This window comes from Chlorocebus sabaeus, chromosome X, assembly GCF_047675955.1.
Source record: "Chlorocebus sabaeus isolate Y175 chromosome X, mChlSab1.0.hap1, whole genome shotgun sequence".
NCBI lineage: Eukaryota > Metazoa > Chordata > Mammalia > Primates > Cercopithecidae > Chlorocebus > Chlorocebus sabaeus.
The window spans coordinates 10,264,384-10,281,698 of record NC_132933.1 but is presented as its reverse complement, the minus strand read 5'-3'; the positions used below and the strand labels follow the sequence as shown (position 1 = coordinate 10,281,698).

Sequence of the window (17,315 nt, the reverse complement as noted above, 5' to 3'; positions counted from 1 at the left end):
TTCAAACTGCAAAAGCAAGAGTTTAAAATAGAAAATTTGGAAAATATATCAACATAAGAAAAAGGAAACAAAATTATTTCCATCACTGAGATTTCATCATTGTTTATAACTCAAAGGCTTTTCTTCCTGTATGGGATTATATTATACCTAAAGTGTGGCATTCATTTTTTAACATTTAAAATTATATCATAAGACTATCCTTTGTCATTAAATATTCTTCAAAAATATAATTTTACTGGTAGTATATCATTCCATCATATGGATATACGAAAACTGACAGTTAACCAAACCAAAGAAACAGCTGATTGAAATGAATTATTAAAGCTGTCTTTCTCTTCTTTCCATCATTCTTGATGGTAACAGAGCAGTCAACGTAGTTTGATTGTGTCATTTCTTCTCTATAAGCCATGATGACAGGAATCCCATTATCATCTGTCCCTGGTAACAAAGGTGAAAATCACGCTGTCCTCTTAACCCCTTATTGAATACTTCTGTCACTTGTTATATCTTCAGGGCCTCTCCTGTGTGTAGTATGCAATCATTTAGTACTCAGCAGAAAGGAAGTGACAGAAGCTTGGGCAGAGATCACTTCACGTTGGCTTCTACACCCCCACCCGCAGAACACAAGACAGAGACAGAGGTCATACTAATATTGTAACCGAGCCACAGCCAAGGCATCACCATACTTAGATCAGGCAGAACATCGGGGAATGTTGTTTGCCTCTCTCCCTAGATCCCCAGACAATACACTTTTGGAAAATGGGGTGATCTCAAACTCTGCTCTCCAACCCATCAACTCCCAGAGTCCAGCATCAGCCATCACAGAAATTATGATGTCCATTGACAGTAACATTACAGAAGTTGCTGGAGAACAATAATAGCTTATTTATTATGTGCCGTTATTTGATAGCACATTAAATATGTTTCTACTTTTAATAGAATGTGAATTTATTTCCTTCCTCCTGGTTTGCAATAGAAGTAATAATCCCTAAGCCTCTCCTTCACCATATTATCACTATGATTGATACTATTAAGAGGGGTCTCACTTAGGTACCTCGTTAGTCTTGATACATCCTTCAGCAAATATAACCAAGGCTGTCTCCCATCAAAGATTGGTAGTGCTTCAAGCAGCTTCAAAACTGAGTTTAATATGACTTTAAGTCTCTCTTGTGTCCCACCTTCCAAAGTTCTAAAGACTTACCAGGACACACAGCCTCATACCTGTAACATCTCAAAAACTGAACAAAATTTTCAATGCTTCAAAAGCTTATAATAAAAACATAAACAAAAGAAACAACAAAATTATGTCTTCAGGACGAACAAAAATAATGTCTCCAAAGAAACACACATCAAAATCTTGACCAGTATTGTTATTGCCAGCTGCAGACCTGGGCAGATGTTTAGTATTACCTGGAAGAAGGTATTCAAATGGGGTAAGAAAAGTGAGTAAACACTCTGAGTTTCAGCATCACTTTGACTCCATTCAACCTACCACAGTTGACTATACTTGACAGATAATGAATTAACACTCAACTTTGAGTTAGCCTTCAATCAAGATGCTAATTTTAAGAGCCAGCTTTCCTAATCCTTGAAGAAGAATCCTACCGCATATACCACCTCTCTGCTTAGATAGTGGCATTTGAAAAACCCAAGTTTAGAAATGTGTTACCGTTCTACCCCTTTTTTTCACTTAGAGTTCTTTCTATATTAAAATCCTTGCATTTCCATTCCTCATTCACAAATAGCTCTAAAAGAAAAGTAGGTATTTACAAAAAAAAAAAAAAAAAAAGTAAAAATACTATCATACTATAAACAACTGTCTGAAACTTTATTTTCTCACTTAACAATGTGGCGTATGTCATTATATATGAGACACTCTTTTTCACATTTAAAATTAAACATTTTAAAATTCAATTATATATTATGTACATTAGGTAATATACAGATACACACCATGGAAATAGTATAAATAAGCTGTGTGCATATATATGTATACACACTTGCATATATATATATACTTGCATATATATATACCATGAAAATAGTATAAATAAGCTGATATCTATCTATCTCTCTATATACATATCATAGCTTATTTGATTATTTCACTGTCTGTTGACTCTTATTAATTTTTCTTTTCTTCCTTTCTTCCTTATTTCCCTTCTTCCTTTCTTCCTTCACTGCAGCATCATTCACAACAGACAAGATATGGAAACAACCCAATTGTCTATTGACAGGTGAATGGATAAAGATAATGTAATAGATAGATAGATAGATAATAGAATATTATTCAGCCTTAATAAAGAATAAAATTCTGACATATGTGACAATATGAATGAACCCAGAAAACATTATGTTAAGTGAAACAAGCCAGGCACAGAAAGGCATATAGTTCATGATTCCACTTATATATGGGAGCTAAAATAGTCTTTGCTCCCCCTTACCGAACAATGGCTTTAAAAATTGTCTATTCTCATTTCTTCCACTTCCTTACATCCATTCTCTCATCAATTCACTCCATTAAAACTGAATTTTCTATCACTCCACCAAAACTCCCTCTATCAAAGATGGAGTGACCTCCACATTATACATACAGTGATTAATTCTCATTTCTCCTCTTCTGTGATCCATTGGCAACATCAGAACCATTGGTATTTCTTCTTCCTTGAAATACTCTATTCTCGTGTTCAAGAATACTTGTTCTTGTTTCATCTTTCTCATGTATTGTTTATTGTTTTTTTATCTTTCTCCTTTGCTGAGGCCTTATCTTCTCATTGATCTCTTAACTTTGGAGAAACTCAGAGCTCAATCCTCAGACTCCTTCTATACACTTATTCCCTCAGTAATATTTTCCAGTTACATGATTTAAATACCCTCTATATACTAATAATTCTTGATTTATCTTCCAGTATTTTATATCACCAGTTACCTATGTGACATTTTCACTTAGATGTATGAGTCAGATTATACTGCAATAAGAAAAAGCATGAAAATGCCTGTGGCTTAAAACAACAATGTTTATTTCTCATTTATACCTCATGCCAGGGAATCAGCAAGAGGTCTACTTATTGTAGTTATTCATGGACCATGGCTGATGGAAGTTCCATCTTTTCACCTGTTTTCATGATCAGAGTCAAAAAAAAAAGAGAAGATGGCAAATAATGCATGTTGATTCTTGAAGCTTTCACTGAGAATAAATACATGTCACATCTGTTCACATCTCAAGCACTTCCCATCTGATATATTACTCACTTAACAATTTACAGGTTAGTTTTCCATTTCTCTCTATTATAATGTAAGCTTCATGGGTTCACAGACTTGGTTGCATTTGCTGCTTTATTTTTAGTACCTAGCACAGTGTCTAGCACAAAGTAGGCACAAAATAAATGTGTATTAAATAAATGCTCTCTTGTATTTATTTCAATTTATTTTATTCTACTTAGTTGAATTACTGATAAACACATAAGATGATTAATCTTCTAAACTCATCTTTCACCACCATCCATATACTTTGAGTGAGATGTAGTGCTCACTGGTAACGTATACAAATAGTCTGCATTTGGAGTTTGAAGTCCCCCTTTAACCTAAGTGTTATTTAGAACAATATTTTAAAATATTGGTTGGATATTTCTATGAATTTCAACTGTTCATTTTTAATTTCTAGATTTATTTCATAGTAATCAAAGAAGCAGTAGAGGAGGGTGCCAAAATAAAGAATTTCTATCACCAGCATACTCTGTACACATAAAAAAATGTTCAATTGGCCGGGCGCGGTGGCTCACGTCTGTAATCCCAGCACTTTGGGGGGCCAAGACAGGCGGATCACAAGGTCAGGAGATCAAGACCATCCTGACTAACACGGTGAAACCCCGTCTCTACTAAAAATATAAAAAATTAGCCGGGCGTGGTGGCGGGCGCCTGTAGTCCCAGCTACTCGGGAGGCTGAGGCAGGAGAATGGCGTGAACCTGGGAGGCGGAGTTTGCAGTGCGCCGAGATTGCGCCACCACACTCCAGCCTGGGTGACAGAGTGAGACTCTGTTCCAAAAAAAAAAAAAAAAAGTTCAATTACAGCAAATAAACATTAACTACAGGATAAAATATCAAATCTTTTGCATTTTCATGAAATGGAACCTTACAAAATATTTCATCTCTTCTATATTTTCTTCCAAGGTTCAGCATGCTGTTCCCATGACAATATGCACATTGAAAGAGGGTTATAAAGTCCTAGCATGTAATCTCAGAGGAATATAAATTAACTTCGTTACAGGAGACATGCTTAGGTTGTTTCTGCCTTGTTTACATTTTGTATTTAACAGCTCTGTCCTTCTAAACTCTCAAAAAATACATATGCTGAGGAGGCAGAGAAAGATAAATGGAAGGCTTTACCAGTTGCCACTCCACCCCTGAAGTACACCAATTTAACAACTATATACATTAAAAATGCACTTTTATGATAACCAAAAATCAGATGAGCACTCACAGTACTGGTTTTAACTTCATATCATTGAAAGAGGCACTAAAAAGCTAGAAAAAAAGTCTTGATTCACCAATGGCACCCTCCCCCACCCCATGGCAGCTGCAGCAAGATGCCAAGAGTGTTTAAGTGCACTGCAAGAGGGAGAACACAGCAATTGTGAGGCATTGAACTCAGTGATGTTGTGTAAGAGCAGAAAGAAAAACCAGACCAAGCTCAACTAATGCCTGCCCATGAAGGGAGAATTTAAGCCAGCCCTAGCAAGAAGGGAATCACGCAGTCCCTGAGGTCGGAAACTGAGTTCCTTCAAACTTCACCAACCTAAGCTAAAGTACTCTGGGGCTCTAAATAAACATGAAATGCAGTCTAGGAAACAAGGACTGAAACACCTAGAAGAGTCTTAGTGAGGAACTGGGGCCAGAGTCAGTGAACTGGGAGGCAGGAGACCTACTGAAACACCAGCTTGGGCAGCCAAGGGAGTGTTGACATGACCCGTCTCCTCACCTCAGTATGCAAATTTCAAAGCCCCAAAAGAGACTCCTTCCTTCCACCTGAGGATAAGAGAGGTAAGAATGGGAAGGACTTTGTCTTTCATCCTTGATGCCAGCTCAGCCACAGCAGGATAGGGCACTTATCAGAGTCTTGAGGCCCTGTTTCCAGGACCTAGCTCCCAAATGACATTACTAGACACACGCTGAGCCAGAAGGGAACCTGTTGCCTTGAGGGGAAGGACCTAGTTCTGGCAGCATTCATCACCTGCTAACTGAAGAGCCCCTGGGCCCTGAATAACCAGCAATGATACCAAGCACTAGATTGAGGGTTTCGGATGTGGGTCTGAGACTTGATGGATGCAGGTAAGACTCAGCAAATTTCTAGCTGTGGTGGCTGTGGGCAAAGACTCCTTCTGCTTGAGAAAAGCAGACAGAAAGGTAAAAGGGACTTTCTCTTGCATGTTAGGTACCAGTTTAGCCAGAGTGTGCAGAGCACCAAGCAGGCACTTGGGACTTGGCTACTGGATGGCATTTCTAGACCTGCTCTGGGCCAGAGAGGAGTTCATGTCTCTGGAGGGTGAGTCTCAGGCAAGGCAGCATTCACCACATGCTGACTGAAGAGACCTGGGACATTACGGGACTATCGGTAGTAGGCTGGTAGCATTCCACATGTGCCCGTGGTGGTGGTGGCCATGGGGTGAGACTCCTCTACTTTTGGAAAAAGGAGGGAAGAGTGGAAAGAACGGCATCCAGTGGATTGAGTGCCAGCTCAACCACAGTGCAACAGAACACTAGGCAGACTTCTAAAAGGTTTTTGAATCTAGCCCATGGCTCCCAGACTGCAACTCTGGAACTGCCTGGGGCTAGGGGGAACTTGCTGCCCTGAAAGGAAGGAGGCAGGCCTGGCTGCCTTTGCCCCCTGCTGATTGTAGAGCCCCAGGGCATTGAGCAAACATAGGTGGGAGAAAGGAAGTGCTTACAGTAGGCCATGGGTGAGACCCAGTGATGCACTGGCTTCAGGTCTGACCCAGTGCAGTCACAGTGGTAGAGGCCACAGGGGTGCTTATATCACTCCATGCTCAGCTTCAGGTGGCTCAGAACAGAGAGGGAGAGACTCTGTACGTTTGGGAGAAACTAAGAGAAGGGAACAAGAGTTTCTGCTTGATCATCTAAAGAATTCTCCTGAATCTTGTCCAAGACCTTCAAAGCAGTACCTCTACAGGTCTGCAAGAACAACAGTGTTACTGTGCTTGAGGTGCCCCCTAAAGTAGACACAGCTTAGATCAGAACACCCCAGTCCTTTTGAATATCTGGAAAGCCTTCTCAAGAAGGACAGGTATGAACAAACCCAGACAGTGAAGACTACCATGAATATGTAACTCTTCAATGCCCAGACACAGATGAACATCTACAAGTATCAAGATTATCCAGGAAAACATAAACCCAACCAACTAACTAAACAAGGCACCAGTTGCCAATCCTAAGGAAACAAAGATATGTGACCTTTCAGACAGAGAATACCAAATAGTTTGTTGTAAAAACTCAAAGAAATTCAAGATAACAAAGAGAAGGAATTCAGAATTCTATCAGAGAAATTTAACAGAGATTGAAATAATTTAAAAGAAGCAAGCAGAAAATTTGGACCTGAAAAATGCAATAGGCATACTAAAGAGTGCATTACATTTTTTAAATAGCAGAATTCTTCAAGCAGAAGAAATAATTAGTGAGCTTAAAGATAGGCTATTTGAAAATACACAGTAAGAGGATAAAAAACAAAAAATAAAAATTAAAAAAACAAGGAAGCACATATACAGGATCTAGAAAATAACTTCAAAGGGGAAAATCAGAGCTAAAAGCCTTAAAGAAGTGGTAGAGATTGAGTTAGAAGTACAAATATTATTCAAAGTGACAATAAGAGAGAATTTTTAAACTTAGACAAAGATGTCAATATCTAAGTAAAAGAAGGTTATAGAGCATCAAGCAGATTTAACCCAAAGATGATTACCTCAAGGCATTTAACAGCCAAACTCCCAAAGGTCAAGGATGGAGAAAGGATCCTAAAAGCAGCAAGAGAAAAGAATCAAATAACATGCAGTGGAGCTCCAAAACTTCTGGACTTCTCAGTGGAAATCTTATAAGCTGGAAGAGAATGGCATGGCATATTTAAAGTGCTGAAGGAAAATACTTTTACCCTAGAATAATACATATGGTAAAAATCACCTTCAAACATGAAGGAGAAATACTTTCTTAGACAAACAAAAGCTGAGGGATTTCAGTCACACCAGACCTACCCCACAAAAAAAACACTTAATGGAGTACTTCATTCAAAAATAAAAAGATGTTAATCAGAAATAACTGAAGGCGCAAAACCCACTGGTAATTGTAACTAAACAGAAAAACACAGAATATTATAACACTGTAAATGTGGTATGTAAACTATTCTTATCCTTAGTAGAAAGACTAAATTATGAAACAGTCAAAAATAATGACAACAACCTCTGAAGACAGAGATAGCACAATAAGATGCAAACAGTAAGTACAAAAGGTTAAAAAGTAGGTAACAAAGTTAAGGCATAGTTTTTATTAGTTTTCTTTTTGTTTGCTGGTTTGATTGTCCATGCAAACAGCATTAAATTATTATCAGCTTAAGATAATGGATTATAAGACAGTATTTCCAAGCCTCATGGTAACCTCAAACCAAAAAACTTACAACAGACACACCAAAACTGAAAAGCAAGAAATTGAATCATATCACCAGAAAAAATCACCTTTGCAAAAAAAAAAAAAAAAAAGAGAGAGGAAAGAAGAGAAAACAACAAAAAAAGCCAGAAAACAAATAACAAAATGGCAAGAGTAAATTATGACTTATCAAAAATAACACTGAATATAAATTTACTAAACTCTCAAATCAAAAGACATGAACTAAAATTTCCAATCAAAAAACATACACTGGCTGAATGAATTAAAAAAGTAAGACTCAATCACCTGTGGCCTAAGAAAAATACAGTTCATCTATAAAGGCACACATATACTAAAAATAAAAGGGCAGAAAAACATATTCCATGCAAATGGAAAACAAAAAAGAAAGAGAAAGAGTAGCTATACTTACATCAGAGAAAACAGATTTCAAGACAAAATCTATAAGAGACAAAGAGGAACACTATACAATAATAAAGGAGTCAATTCAGCAAGTGGATATAACAACTTTAAATATATATGCACTGAATAAAGGAGTCCCCAGGTAGATGCAGCAAGTATTATTAGAGCTAAAGTAAGAGATAAACTCCAATACAATCAGAGCTGCATACTTCAACACTACACTTTCTTCATTGGACATATCTTGCAGACAGAAAATAAACAAAGATACATTAGACTTAATCTGTGCTATGCCAAATGGATCTAACGGATATTTACAAAACATTTCATCCAATGGCTGCAGAATATACATTTCTTTTCCTCAGCACATTGATCATTCTCAAGGACAGACCACAGGTTAGGTCACAAAACACAACTTAAACAATTGAAATTATATCAACCATCTTCTCAGACCACAATGGAATGAAACTAGAAATCAATAATAAGAGAAATTTTTGGAAACTATACAAAAATTTGAAACAAAAAATTGGTTTTTTGAAAAGTTAAACAAAATCGACAAACCTTTAGCCAGACTAAGAAAAAAAAAAGAGAGAAGATCTAAATAAAATCAGAAATGACAAAGGCAATACTGCAACTGATACTGCAGAAATTCAGAGGATCATTAGTGGCCACTATATGCCAATATATATCAATAAGTTGAAAAATCTAGAATAAATGGTCAAATTCCTAGAGAGGAACAACCCATCAAGATTAAATCAGGAAGACATGCAAAACTTGAACAGACTATTTCCAGTAATGAAAGCCCGGGACCCAGTGGCCTCACTGTTGAATTCCACCAAACATTTAAAGAAGAACTAACACCAATCCTACTCAAATTATTCCCAAAAAATAGAGGAAGAGAGAATACTTTCAAATGCATTTTGTAAGGTCAGTATTACACTGATACTAAAACTAGACAAAGACACATCAAAAATTAATACATAAATAAACTACAGACCAATACTTCTGATATATATGGATGCAAAAATCCTCAACAAAATACTAGCAAACATAATTCGACAATACATTAAAAACATCACTAATCATGACCAACTGGGATTTATCTTTGTGATACATGGATGGTTCACCATATGTAAATCAATCAATGTGATACATCATATCAGCAGAATGAAGGAGAAAAACCATATGATTATGTAAATTGAGGCTGAAAAATTATTTGATAGAATTTAACATCCATTCATGATTAAGAAAAAAAAAAAAACCAAAAGACTGGGAATAAAAGTAACATACCTCGACTGTGTCAACATGGTGGCACCCAGGTCCTAATTTGCTTTCCTGTAGTTACAAGAAGAGCCCGGTTTACCGAGGTGCAGTCCCCAGGGCTGCCGAATCAGCAGCGATGGAGAGCGGCACCGGGCCCTGCGGAGAAGAGCGCCCACGTGAAGTCCAGCAGATGACAGTCACTGAGGGGGCTGCCAAAATCCCAGCGCCAACGAGGTCTTTTATAACCTGGTGCAGGAATTCAATCGGAACCTGACATGTGCTGTGATCATCGAGTTTGCTCGCATTCAGCTTGGGGCCAAAGGAATCCAGATCAAGGTGCCAGGAGAGAAGGATACGCAAAAGGTGGTCGTGGACTCATTAAAGCAAGAGGAAGAAAAGGCTGAACTGAAAGAGAGTGCAAACCTGGCCTCAGGAGACCAACCTCGCACAGCGGCGGTGAGAAAGATCTGTGAGGAAGGCCTGCATATGCTGGAAGGCCTGGCAGCTTCAAGCCTATGTTCCATTCGATTTGCCGTAGAGGTGCCTGGGCTCAGATCTGTGGTTGCAAACGAAGCCTCTGCCCGGGCTGTGGATCTCATACGCCGGCATGTGCAGCTCAATGATATGGCCCACCTGGTACAGCCCAGCCAAGTAGACGCCCGGATGCTGATGTACCAGCACCAGAGGGTGTCAGAGAGGTTCGACATCATCCATCTGGAGTCCTATGGCAGCCCTGGCCCCTTCACGGATGCAGCTGTGCAGGCTGTGAGTGAAGGAGAGTTGCTGTGCGTGACCTGCACGGACATGGCGGTGCTGGCGGGGAACAGCGGGGAGACTGTTACAGCAAATACGGTGCCATGGCCCTCAAGAGCCGGGCCTGTCACAAGATGGCCCTGAGAATCGTCTTGCACAGCCTGAACCTCTGCGCCAACTGTTACCAGCGCTTCGTGGTGCCGCTGCCCAGCACAGCGCCAACTTCTACGTGCGTGTTTTTGTCCGTGTCTTCACCGGCCAACCCAAGGTTAAGGCCTCAGCCAGCAAGCAGGCGCTGGTGTTCCAGTGTGTGGGCTGTGGGGCCTTCCACCTTCAGCGCCTCGGCAGAGCGTCAGGAGTTCCCCAGCGGCCGGGTCAAGTTCTCTGCAGCCTATGTTCCCCCCGTGACCCCGAGTGTGAACACTGTGGGCAGCGACACCAGCTTGGTTGCTCCATGTGGGCAGAGCCCATCCATGACCTGGATTTCGTGGGCTGTGTACCAGAGGCTGTGCGCACTAACCCCAGCCGCTTCCACACCTCGGGGCGGATCCGAAGGGTCCTGAGCGTCATCACTGAGGAGCTCCGGGATATGCCTCTGCACTGCACCCTGGACCAGCAGAGCAGCCCCATCCGCTGCAACATGCCCAGCCTCCCGTCCTTGCCGTCAGCCCTCCTCCACGCTCACTTCCGGGTCTCGCTCTCCCAGGCCGGTAAGAAGGCTGTGAAGACGGATGCCCTCGCCTCCGCCCTCTGGAACATCATGCGCTGCTGAAAGAAGGAATGTCCGGTGAAACGGGAGTGACTCTCAGAGACCAGCCCAGTATTCCGCATTTTCAGTGTGGAGCCCAGGCTGCAGGCCAACTTCACCATCCGGGAAATTACCAACCCCAGCTCCCGCCAGCGAGGACCCAAGCGCTTCCGGGCCAACCCGGAAGCCAACTGGGGTCCCCATCCTCATGCCTGGCCAGGGAACAAGGCGGCCGGCAAAGCTATGGAGTAGAGACGCAGGCTGCTTCGGAACAAGCCGAAGGAGCCGCCAGAGGGCAGGGCCCAGCGAGCTGCCCTGCTCAAGACATTTCCTTGCAAAAGGTTTAAGGAGGGCACCTGTCAACGCGGAGACCAGTGCTGCTACTCCCGCAGCCCCCCGACACCCGGGGTCTCTGCTGATGCTGCCACTGACTGTCCAGAGACCTCCAGTCACAGCCCCCTGGACCTGGGGCTGCCGCCAGGCCAGACATACACTGAACCAATAAAGAGATGTTGGCCGGGCGCTGCAGCTCACGCCTGTAATCCCAGCACTTTGGGAGCCTGAGGCGGGCGGATCATGAGGTCAAGAGATCGAGACCATTCTGGCCAACATGGTGAAACCCCGTCTCTACTAAAAGTACAAAAAATTAGCTGGGCGTAGTGGCACGAGCCTGTAGTCCCAGCTACTGGGGAGGCTGAGGCAGGAGAATCGCTTGAACCCGGGAGGCAGAGGTTGCAGTTAGCCAATTTGAGGCCACTGCACTCCAGCCTGGCAACAGAGCAAGACTCCGTCTCAAAAAAAAAACACACACACACACACACACAACAACAACAACATCAACAAACAGAGATGTCACATAACCGTCTCCCGATAAAAATAAAAATAAAAAACAGAGAAGTAATATACCTCAACATAATAAAAGTCATGTATGACACCCACACCCACAGCTAGCATCACATTGAATGGGGAAAAGATGAAAGCCTTTCTTCTAAGATCTGGGACACAAAAAAGATGCCCACTTTCACCACTGTTATTTAACATAGATTTCAAGTCCCAGCCAGAGCCATCCAACAAGAGAAAGAAACACAGGGCATCCAAATTGGAAAGGAAGAAGTCAAATTATTTTTGTTTGCAGATGATATAATCTTATATTTGGAAAAATCTAAAGACACCACAAAATAACTTAGAATTATTAAACAAATTCAGTAAAATTACAGACACAATATCAATATACAGACATTTCCAGGTCATTGGTCTAAGCAAAAATGTATCGAGTAATACCTCACAAACACAGGTAACCAAAGCAAAAGTGGACACATGGTATCACATGAAGTTAAAAAGCGTCCATATAGCAAAGGATACAATCAACAAAGTGAAGAGTCAACCCACAGAACTGGAGAAAATGTTTGCAAACTTCCCAAACTCAAACAACTCCATGGAGAAAAAAACTAATAATTCTATCCCAAAATTCCAAAATGGGCAAAAGATGTGAAAATACATTGCTGAAAAGAAGACATACAAATGGCAACAGGCATAAGAAAAGGTGTTTAACATCATTGATCATCAGAGAAATGCAAATCAAAACTACAATGAGATATAATCTCATCCCAGTGTAAAATGGCTTATATATAAAAACAGGCAATAACAAATGTTGTGAGGAAGTGGAAAAAAGGGAATCCTCATACACTGTTGTTGGAAATGTAAATTAATACAACCACTTTGGAGAATAGTATGGAAGTTCTTCTAAAAACTAAAAATAGAGCTACTGAATGATGCAGCAATCTCACTACTGTGTACATAGCCAAAAGAAAGGAAAGCAGTATATTGCAGAGATATCTGCACTACTTTACTTCTTGTAGCACTGTTCACAGTAGCCAAGATTTGGAAGAAATCTGTGTCCACTGGGTAAAGAAAACATGGTACACATACACAATGGAGTACAATGCAGCCATAAAAAGGAATGGGATCCAGTAACTGCAATAACATGGATGGAACTGGAGGTTATTCTGTTCAATGAAATAAGCAAGGAACAGAAAGACAATCATTGCATGCTTTCACTTATTTGTGTAACCTAAAAATCAAAACAATTGAACTCATGGAGATAGAGAGTAGAGGAATGGTTATCAGAGCTGCAAAGGGTAGGTGGGGGGAGTGTGAGAGGGAGGTAAAGATTGCTAATGGATACAAAAAAATAGAAAGAATGAATAAAACCTACTATTTGATCTCTCAACAGGGTGACTATAGTCAATAATAATGTAATTACACATTTTAAAATAACTAAAAGTATATAATTAGATGTTTTGTTACACAAAGGATAAATGCTTGAAGAGATGGATACCCTATTTTCCATCATGTAATATTTGAACCAAAGTATCTCATGTGCCCCATAAATATACACACCTACCATGTACCCACAAAAATTTAAAATAAAATTTTTAAATAAAAAGGAGAAATGTGACATATAATACATATTATGTGATATATAGATCCACAAGTTTGCTAGGGGCTGGTGGCGGTTTGAGCTCTCTGATACTCATTAGTCTTTGATGTTTGGACTGGTAGTCCCTTTCCTCAGGAGCTTTAATCAAAACAATGTCCTCTCTCATCACTCTAGCCAGGAACTGTGAAGCTAAGTAAGGCTAAATCAATCTCCCTGCCCTTAATCTTGTATGTATTTCTAAGTGTGAACTGCCTACTACTATTTAATAATCCTGTAGGATAAGTCTGATATCAGAATTTAGACTGCATTTCATCCTTGTTCCAGTTGGAACTTTTTATGATTTCCCTCTCCCCTCCAACCTTAACCTCATCTCCTTTCCCCTCTCCTCTCTTTTCATCCCCTCTCTTGTACATATATACTACACACACACACACACACACACACACACACACACCACACACACACACACACACACACACACAGATTGGGATAGATAAATTCCAAGTTTATCTCCTGAGGAAATTTTGAACTAACTTGTCAACAAGTAGAAACATGGTATCTGTACAAGTCATAAAGAGTTAAAATAAATGCTAACTGCCTTAATAATAGCTACTAGTCAATGGTCACTTATTTACCTATTAATTGTCAAATATTCTCCTTATAATCTCTTATTTAGCACTCATAATAGTAATGCAGAATAGCTATTTTAATCAATTTTATAGATAAGCAGTTTGGAAATATTAATTAACTTGTTCAAAGTCATAAAGCTAGTGAAGTACTGAGCCAGATTTTAAACTTAGTTCTATATGATTGCAAAATTTACAACCTTTCAACTGAGCCACTTCACTTTAATAGTTACAAGGCACTTATATATTTTCATGAGGTGCAACTTATTGCTTATGTATTGTTCTATGGAGCAAAGTTATTATTGGTCTTATTTTCCCAATAAGAAAATGAAAGTTCAGAGAATGTATATGGTTTTCCAAAATTTATCTAACTAGTACTGGTAGCACTAGGGCCTGAACCCAGGGCTTCAGGCTCCTGGGCCAGGTCCTTTCCTACTACCCACTACTTCCTCTTGAGTAATGAGATTGTTAACATAGTGTTGAAACAGGGCACATTGCACAGATAATACCTAATTAAAGAATTTGGAGCATATTTTGCAAATGGTAGGGAGTCATAAGCTTTTGAGTATTGGAAGGGCTTCCTTATAATCTTGCTTTAAGAAGACAAACTGGATAGCACTGGATATAGAAATGGAAGCATTGGGCAGACACTAGAGTCCAGGAGAGCAACAGTAGTTTAATTTTTTTTATTTGCACTATAGCAGGCATGTTTATCCATTTTATTCACTGATGTACTATCAATGCTTAGCCCAGTGCCTTATACACAAGAAGCAATGCATATTCATTAAATGAATTTAGAATTTTGGCATTGAAGGAAAATTGAGAGTTTAGTCTAATCCATTCACTTTATCAGTGAGGTAAATGAGATCCAAAGGAGCTGAGGTTTCACAGCCATCTTCTAATAAACACTAGAACACATTCTTTAAACAAAGAATTCTTTCCACTCAGCAATACTATCCAGCACTAATATGTTTAAAATGGAATTCATGTAAACTTTTCAGGCATTACAGTAATCAAAGAGTCATTTTATTACTACAAATGTACACATTTGATGCCATATAATATTTTTTCTCAATTTCTGCAAAACTTCCCCAAGCAAAAACCCTAAATTTTCAATCTCAATGTGCAGATAAAAAAGTTGCTAGTTACGAATCCAAATAAATGTATATAAAAGAGTGTATAGGAAGCATCCATGTAGAGAGAATGATTTGAAATGTATATGAGAATGGGTGAGAGTCCTTATATTTGAGCACTCAGGACCTAATTAAGGTATTTTCAGAATTACAATATACCTATAATTCCTCCATAATTTTATTATCATTCTGAAAATGTCTATGTTGCATTTTGTCCCAACTTTACTTCTTTAGAATAAAATAGACTTTGCCCAGATAGTCATGTAAAAGTAAAACACGTTCTGGACATATTCAATTTTCATGCACCCAACATATGCATCTATGAACTACCCAAAGAATCTTTGATAAATCTGAGGTAGATCTGTACCTTACGTAGCGTGTTAAACTTTCTTTTAAACTATATGAATGCCAAAGGTTCTATGTTGAGAGAACAGCTAAAGTCTTGCTAAGCTGGACATAAAACGATTTATGGAATATTTTAAAACTAGCATTGATTTTTATTTCAAATATTCAGTGACTGAGATGTGGCTAATATGATTTCATATAATGGGCCTTGGTTGGGCTGACACCTCATAACTACCAACCACCCAACACAAGCACACACACACACACAGCCACACACACACACAACCTTGAAAGGCCTAATCAGAGCAGTGTACTGTACAAGAGAGTGGAACTTGGTCACCCACTCCACCCTTCCCTGCTGCTAATAGCCATGCTAGCTAGAGCTTCTGGCCCAGTGGTCTCACTTTTGTGTGAACTCAGCTGTAGACACAACTTCCTGTTGTCCTGGGAAACACCAGGATGGCAGCCCTGTTCAGGAAAAAACATAAAGTTTAATCTATTCATAAAATTGCACATACTCTGCTTAGATTGGAACTTCCACTATGCCCAGAGAAGGTAACTTATTTTATCATATTTCGGTTCAACCTCATATTGTCCCAGACTCTTCTGTTTTAAAATTTAGTTTTACATTGAGGTCCATCAAGGCAGCAAGGGAACACAGACAGCAGAGAGGAGCGAAGCCGGGCACCAGCCTGTCTGGGCTCAGAACAGAGCCAGGAGAACCTCTCCCAACACCTCAGGAGTGGGAACCCCCAGGGTAATTCACGCTCTCCACAGGGAACTGTGCAAGACTGGGAATGGAAAAATATCCCTGCCCCCCGCACCACCCCCAGTACTCCACCACGCTTCTAGACTGAGGCAGAGAGCCACCTGGACATTTTGCAGTGGCAATGCTCAAGTCCAAGGGGACCTCTACAAGCTTTGGGGCCCAGAGAAGACCAGCACTTGCACCACAGCTCTATAGAGGTTGGAGTTGTGGCACCTGGGAGCAGTAGGTTGCTCCAGTCCTCCTTGGCAGCTGAGGCTTGGCACCAGCTTCTGGTCCAGCAGTCCTGCCTCAGCCCAAACTCTGCCACCCACTCCACCCTGCCCTACTGCTAGTAGCCAGGCAGGCAATGCTAGCTAGAGCTTCTAGTCCAGTGGTCTCAGTTTTGTGCAAACTCAGTTGTACAGCACAACCTCCTGTTGTCCTGAGAAACACCAGGATGGCACAACATGTGAACCCGCCCACCCCACCACTGGTATCCAGGTGGGCAACATCTGCTAGAACCTTCAGCCTCAGTGGCCCTGCTTCTGTGTGAACTCAGCTGGAGGGCACAGCTTCTTGTTGTCTCTAGAAGCATCCAGATGTCAGGGTGTGTGACTCCATACATCCCTGCCACTGATAGCCAGGCAGGCAAAGTGTGCTAGAGATTTTGACACAGCAACCCTGCTTCAGTGTGAACTCAAATAGAGGGCTTTCCCAGGAAACACCCAGACAACATGGAGGCCATTCCCGCTCACTCCCACTGCTGGTAACCTGGTGAACCATGCCTGCTAGAGCTTCTGGCCCAGCAGTCCTTTTTCTGCCTGAATTTTTGTCTGGGGACACAGCCTCCTGTTACTCTGGAAACATGCAGATGGAAGGACAGGCAACTCCACCCATCCCCACCTTTTGTAGCCAGATAGGCCACACCTACTAGTGCTTCTAACCCAGCAATCCCACTTCTGCTTGAAACTCTGTGGGATATTTCCCCACGAAGCACGTGGAAAGCAGATTAAGGCTGACCAGGCAAGAATACAGTTCATCTGCTAACTGCAGCCCATGCCTGAGGGAGCCCCATGGACAAGAACACCCAACAAAAGAAATGCCGTTATGGAGACAGTAATTGGAGGGAACTCCTCCAAGACCTAGAAGTGGACTAGAGGCCAGTCAACTGAACTCACCTTATACCATAATAAAAGC

General features: G+C 40.7%; 1 pseudogene; it reads left to right on the top strand.

Annotated features, from left to right (window-relative positions):
* The first annotated feature begins 4,962 nt into the window (after positions 1-4,962).
* Positions 4,963-11,323, top strand: LOC103232982 (tRNA (guanine(26)-N(2))-dimethyltransferase pseudogene; annotated as a pseudogene).
* The last annotated feature ends 5,992 nt before the right edge of the window (positions 11,324-17,315 follow it).